The sequence below is a fragment of the Mandrillus leucophaeus genome, unplaced genomic scaffold (genome assembly GCF_000951045.1).
Source record: "Mandrillus leucophaeus isolate KB7577 unplaced genomic scaffold, Mleu.le_1.0 Scaffold26, whole genome shotgun sequence".
NCBI classification, from domain to species: Eukaryota; Metazoa; Chordata; class Mammalia; order Primates; family Cercopithecidae; genus Mandrillus; species Mandrillus leucophaeus.
Genome location: NW_012102698.1, coordinates 4,739,836 through 4,746,582, shown reverse-complemented (window position 1 = coordinate 4,746,582; position 6,747 = coordinate 4,739,836).

Here is a 6,747-nt window from a genome sequence, read left to right as displayed (position 1 = left end):
GAGGGGCAGTGCTGTGCAGGCCACCCCACCCTTGCCACAGCAGTCACTACCGTCTCTGGATGGCACAGAGAGAAGCTAAGGCTGCAGCCACCCACAGCCTTTCACCAAGAATAAGCTGTGGCCAGAACTAATGGACATATAGGCTGCTTGGAATGGTGCCTGGTCAATAAGAATGCATCCGTGATTGACATGAGATGCCTGCACAGTGTTCTGGGAGCCCCAAGGGAGCCGGGCCTCAGCCACCTGCACAGAAATCCCCCAGGTCCTTGATCGCCACATCCCTCTTGGTGCCCCTAGCATAGGGCAGCCATGGAGCCCAAGACCGGACACCTCCCCACTGTGAGTGTGTGTGGAGGCTGTTGGTTAGTGGGGACAAACCCCAGGCCAACTGAGACAGGCAAGAGAGGGGGTCTCCAGCAGGGGGACCATCATCCAGGCACCCTCCCAGCTGCCAGGGCCGGGCCCTCACACCGCCTGCCACGCCTGCTCTGCTCTGTCCTTGGCTCTGTGAGTCCCTGCAGCAGGGCTGTGTCTCAAACCAGCACCTCACCCTCATCCCCATCACTCTGGCTATGGGATTTTCAGTAGGTCATAGCCCCCCACCTTCCCAACAGAGCTTCTCTGGGTCCTCACTTAGTTGTTGATGACATACTTGGCAAGTGCACTGGATGTGATCTGAGGGAAGTGGGGAGATGGGGCCCCAGGGCCTGGAACCCTCTTGATCCTTCATGGGCCTTCCAGCTCTGTTACCAGAGGGCAGAGTCAAGCCTGCGGACCGCAATGGCCTGCAAAGGATCAGGCCTCACTGTGGCAGGGGCCATTACCAAAGGAGGAGGCTATGCTCCCAGATGGGCCACGTAGTTTATAAATGTTGATGGCAATTCTAGGAAAAGCAGCTCCACTTGGGAGGGCCCAAGGCTCACGTGTATACTGTTCCCAGTACAGAATGTGATGTGGTAGGGCACGGGAGGAGGGGAGCGGGGACAGTGGCCTGGGTGAGTCCCAGCCCCTCTCTGGGCCTCACCTTCCCCCTGTGTCAGGTGGAGATAACTACCACTGTCCTGCCCCTCTCCCAGGATTCCTCTAAAGATCAAGGGAGGGAGCCCGAGGAGGAGAGGGAGGAGGAGGGAGCCCGAGGAGGAGAGGGAGGAAGAAGAAGAGCTGGAGGAGGGAGGAGGAGGGAGGAAGCAGGGGAGAGGGAGGCTGAATGGGAGCTGATGACCTTTTGGTTTAAGCCCCAGCTAAGCAGCTGAACCCTGAAAGAGGACTTGTGGCTGTTAGCCCAGGATTCACTCCCAGAGCTGTCGGAGCTGGGCTGCACCCCAGGTCCTAGCAGGGACAGCTCTCAGGCACCAGGCCACGTCCAGGTGTGTGTGGCAGACTGGGCACCCGTTGGGGCCCGTGGGAGTGCATGCCACACCCTCCACGCCCTGCCCCGTTTCCTCGTGTCCTCGTTCACTCCTGTCAGCCACTGACCCCAGACTCTTCCGAGGCTTCTGGCCTCAGCCACGCCTGGAGTCGGACCTGCCAGGCATCCTGCCCATGACACAGCGGGGCTGTTGGAGCCAAGAGAGGGGGCCCTGGCCCCCTGCCGGCCTCTCCCTATGGCCCTTCCCAGTGATTGCTGCCCGCCCAGCACCCCCCATCATAAAATACTCTGCTCAAGAGCCATCAGGGGCTCCCTGTGTCTGCGGGAAACGGTGGACTCCTCGCTCTGGTGCCCAAGGCCTCTCCAGGTTGGGGGCTCTTTTGCCACTGCCAGGTACTCCGTCCCTCAACACATTCCAGGATGCCTGTTGCTGGTGCCCTCTGCCTGGGAGCCATCCCCCACCCTGCACCCTCACTCACTGAAATCACTGCATGCTTTGAGACCCAGGCAAACACCTCACCCCACCCCCGGTTCCAGAGTTGTCCAGCCCCAGCTTCCAGGGCTTGCTCCCTCCCGTGGGCTCCTCCCTGAGTATAAACCGACGTTGTCTTTGGGGAACTTGGCCTTTCCCCTCCACTCCCATGGGGAGCTCCTACAGGGCGGAGTCACCACCCACACGGGCTCCAGTGGGCACAGACAATGGGCTGGGGAGTGCTAGCAGCCGAAGGATTCAGGGACTTGTTAAGGGACTAGGCGTTGTTTCTCCCATGCAGGAAGATGCCTGAAGCCTCCTTTCCTCATTGCCATCCACCCACAGCAGGAGTGCCAGCCTCCTGACACCCTGCCCCCACGACCCTAGCCCCATACCATGCTGGATGCCACCGGACGCCTGGGAAAGCCCCTGACGCACATCCTGCGAGGCAGTTTCCCCGGAGCTGCCCCACTCTCCTCTCCCTCCATCCCCTGCGAGGCAGTTTCCCCGGAGCTGCCCCACGCCTCCTCTCCCTTCATCTCCAGGGCACCCCTCTGAGTCACCAGCATCACATCACCCACTGGAAATCTGGAAATGCCACGTGCAACCAAAGAGCTGGCCAAGGGTCAGATGGCCCCAATTCCATGTGACCTGGACACATCCCAGCCCCTGTCTGATGGTCATCTTCCCATCTGTAAAATGAGGTAATCAGCACTGTCCCGCATACCTAGGAGGGTTTTTCTAAAGATCAGATGAGACAATACATGGGAAACTGCCTTAGGGAGATGCAAGCATCCCACCAGCGTCTGGGATCGGTATTGAATGGGTGAGAAGGCTGGATGACTCCACACTGAGACCAGCTTGCAAGACCTGTTGGGTGAGACCTCCAGCACCACCGCAGGTCCTCCTTGAAGGCTTCAGGAATCTGTTTTCACAACCCCTAAGCCTCATTCCACTTTTCTACTGCAACGCACAACACAGTGTTTCCTTCGGGTAACATCCTGCAGCTCGCCCTGCGGAATTCCTGCCCTGGCTCTCAGCCGCTGCAGCCAGCCGCGACTGGGGGACTGTTTACCCCCAAGTGATGGCGGCAGCCTGGCCAAGGAGCATCTCGTGAACCTCTTCCTGTGGCTCTGAGTTAACACTGTGACTCGCAGACAGGCCACTTCAAGCTGTTTCTTTACTGGAAGCGGAGGAAGATTAAAGCATGGATTTTTTTTTCCTTCACGAGACAAAGCAAGCTCTGTGTAGCTCGAAACTTGGCCCTTCCTACATGTTGCTCCCGGGGAAGTCACAAAATGTACTGAGAAAGCAGCGGGCAGTCGGCTGAGTGACTGGAGGCCCAGGATGTGCCCAGGGAGCCTTGGAGTATCAGAGCTGGTGGGCACCTTAGGTTCCTGCCTCCAATACTCCCGTTTTGTGGATGGGCAAACTGAGGCCTAGAAACTAGCTATACATTTAAAACAGAGCTAGACTCAGCACTAGCTCCCCACCTCCCCAACCAATGCTGTTTCTGTCACCCCTCCACTCTTGACGGTAAGCAGCCCCAGTGGGGAGGAAGGAGATAGGACAGAGGAGTTGCTGGGGGAAGAGAGCAACCACCTTGGGGATGGTAGGGGGTGAAGGCATAAGCAAAGCGGTGGCCTCTGGGAGGCTCTCCTCTCAGCCCTGATTCTTAGGAGGCTGTTGTAGGAGCTAGAGGGGCAGTCCCAAGAAAGGCTACCCCACTTCCTGACCCCCAAGCAGTCACCAGCAGCGAAGCCCAGCTGCTTGGGCCCTGACCGCTGAGACCCAGGCTTCCCTTTGAATATGGGAGGTATTTGGGTGGGGAAGCACGTTCCAGGTCCCATCATCACCAGGACAGACACTGAGAGACACCTGGCTTCCTACAACCCCCATGTCTGCTTTCAGGGCAAGCGGGGGCCAGCAAAGGGATGGGAATGGCACAGGGTCCTTGGTTGGCTGGTGAAGCAGCCTGACCACAGAGGTCCCTCAGCTCCCTGCCAGGGTTCTTTCCTGGCACCAGGTGCGCACCTATACAAGAGGCCAGAGTTCAACTGGACAGAGGCCGACACCGGCTCTCAGCAGCAGCGACGTCGCACTGGCTCTGTGCCAGGCTGCATCCAGGCATCTGCCTCTCAGCTGTCCTCTGGGGGCCGGGCCAGTGAGCAGGTGACCACGCAGGCCCAGGTGCAGAGTGGATTCAGGGCCTGGGCTCCTGACCTTGGATGGGACAGAGTAAGGCAGGCCCCTACCGTATCTCACCGTGTGTTGAAAGGACCACCTGCATCCAGACCCCCTGAGGAGGGTGTAAAAAGTGCGGATTCTCACCCCACCTGCCTCAAACCCAGTGAATCAGCATCTCTGAGGGTCTGTGCCTCCCAGCCCCAAATGCTCTCACCCTTGACCAGTGGACAAGCAAGAAGCAAAACTGGGTGCATCCCCAAGGGAGGAGGCATCCTCACAACCCCTCCTCTCCGTGGAAGAAGATTACACGTGGAATTTTCCGTATCCCACAAACATCCCTCGGTGGAGAGGCTGGGGCAGATCCACATGCCCTTGGCTCCCGAGCAGCTGCTAATTGGCACTGCTGTTCTATTTCTGCTCAGGGTCTAAATGAGGTCACCTCCCAGTGCCACCTGAGATGAGCCAAGCAAGGAGAGCTCAGGGCCCAGGTGCAGCTGGCCCAGCCCGTCCCTGGGGAAGGCTGTATAACCTGGAATCAGGACAACTCGAGCGATCCACCTCTTACGAGTGAAAGGTTTCCCAGGACGTGGGACTTGAAGCGCTACACTAGGAAAGTCCAGCAAACCAGGGGTATTTGGTCACCAGAGGACAGCCCAGGGACATCTGTGTGTGCCTGCTCCTGTGGGGAGTGCATGGCGATCACAGGAACCCACTCCCCAGAGCCCCAAAACTCAGTCAGACCCAGCAGCTTGGTCCTGCCAGGATGGGAAGGAAGCGTGCAGCACAGGAGCTGCACAATCCAGCAGGGATCCCCTCGGCCCCTTAGCATCAGCAAGGCCCTGAGTGGGGAGCGCAGCCCTCCAAGTGCCTCTGGCTGCTGCCTGGGGACAGAAGTCCCTCCAGAGGTAGCCCCTGAGGCTTTCTCCCCCGCCTTGGTCTCTTGATCACCGTGTACAGACCAGCCTCAGAGAAACATGACCACAGCCGCCACCGAGTGAACGCCGACCGTACCCCAGACGCTGGGCTCAACAGTCTGCCAGGGCTGCTCGCTCTGATTTTGTGAACTAACATTTAATGAGCCCTTATTATGCCAAGCGCTTTGCATTTACAATACTATTCAACCCTGTTAACATCCCATGAGGTTGGTTTTAGTATCTGCACTTACAGAGGAAGAAACCAAAGCACAGAAAAATCGAGTGATTTCCTTAAGGCAGAGGTTATCATGGGGGATTTGGCAATGTCTGGGGACACTTTGGGTTGTCTCTGGGTGAAGGCCAGAGATGCCGCTGCACGTCCTGCAGTGCACAGGACAGTCCCTGCCACCAAGAGTGATGTGGCTCCAAATGTCCACAGTGCTGTCCTAGGAAACCCTGGCCCAAGGTCTCACCGCCCTTCCTCACAGAGTCTGGACTTGAATCTTGAGCCCTCAGCTACTCTGCTCTGTGATCATTATCCTCGTTTCACATGTGAGAGAAAACTGAGGCTCCAACAGGCGAGGTGAAGGCTCCCAGCGAGTGCAGGTGGAGCTGGGGCTCCACAGGACCATGTCTCCCTTTCTCCGCCTTCCCTGGGGTGCTGTGACCCTGCTTTCCTCCTGCCTCTCTGGCTGAGCCATCTCAGTTTCCTTCATGGACTCCTTTTGAAGCTGTTCTATTTGTGCTCAGGGTCTAAATGAGGTCACCGGTTCGCTGCCCTGCCTTTGAGTGTTGGTGAATGACCAGATTACTAATCCCACAGCAGGGCTATCCTGCAAGTGAACAGAAACACCAGCAACAATGAAGATAGCACAGTACGTAGAGACTAGGACTGTCCCTTATAATCAAGGACATGGAGCTCCCCGGTCCTGGTCCCCTCCCCGCCTTGCTTCAGCAGATCCACTCCCATCTATTCACCAAGGAGTCTCCAACATGACCTCTGGACCCCAACACAAAACCCCACAGGCACCGTGGGATGCTCCTTGCTCGTGCTTCCACCCGAATGACAGGGACCCATCCCCCCAGACAAGGCAGGGTGCTGGGGGTCATTCTAGACTGCTTCCTCTCACCCCACATCCTGTCAATCACTACATCCCATCATTTCTGCTGTTTGACCACCTTGAACCTAACCCATCTGTTTCCAGCCCTGCTGTCATGGTCCATCTGGGATACCCTAATCTCCTGAGTGGGCAATCATCCTAGAAATTCATCTTTTATTTTGGTAAAGTACACATAATGTAAAACTTACCATTTTCGCCATTTTATTTTTTTCGAGACGGAGTCTTTCTCTGACGCCCAGGCTGGAGTGCAATGGCACGATCTTGGCTCACTGCAACTTCCGCCTCCTGAGTTCAAGCAATTCTCCTGCTTCAGCTTTCCGAGTAGCTGGGATTACAGGTGCCCACTATCACACCTGGCTAATTTTTGTATTTTTAGTAGAGACGGGGTTTCACCATGTGGGCCAGGCTGGTCTCGAACTCCTGACCTCGGGTGTACCTATATAAGAATATATGTGGCCAGGCGAGGTGACTCATGCCTGTAATCCTAGCACTTTGGGGAGGCTGAGGGGGGTGAATCACAAGGTCAGGAGATCGAGACCATCCTGCCTAACACAGTGAAACCCTGTCTGTACTAAAAATACAAAAAAAATTAGCCCACTGTGGTGGCAGGCGCCTGTAGTCCCAGCTACTCTGGAAGCTGAGGCAGGAGAATGGCGTGAACTCAGGAGGTGGACCTTGCAGTGA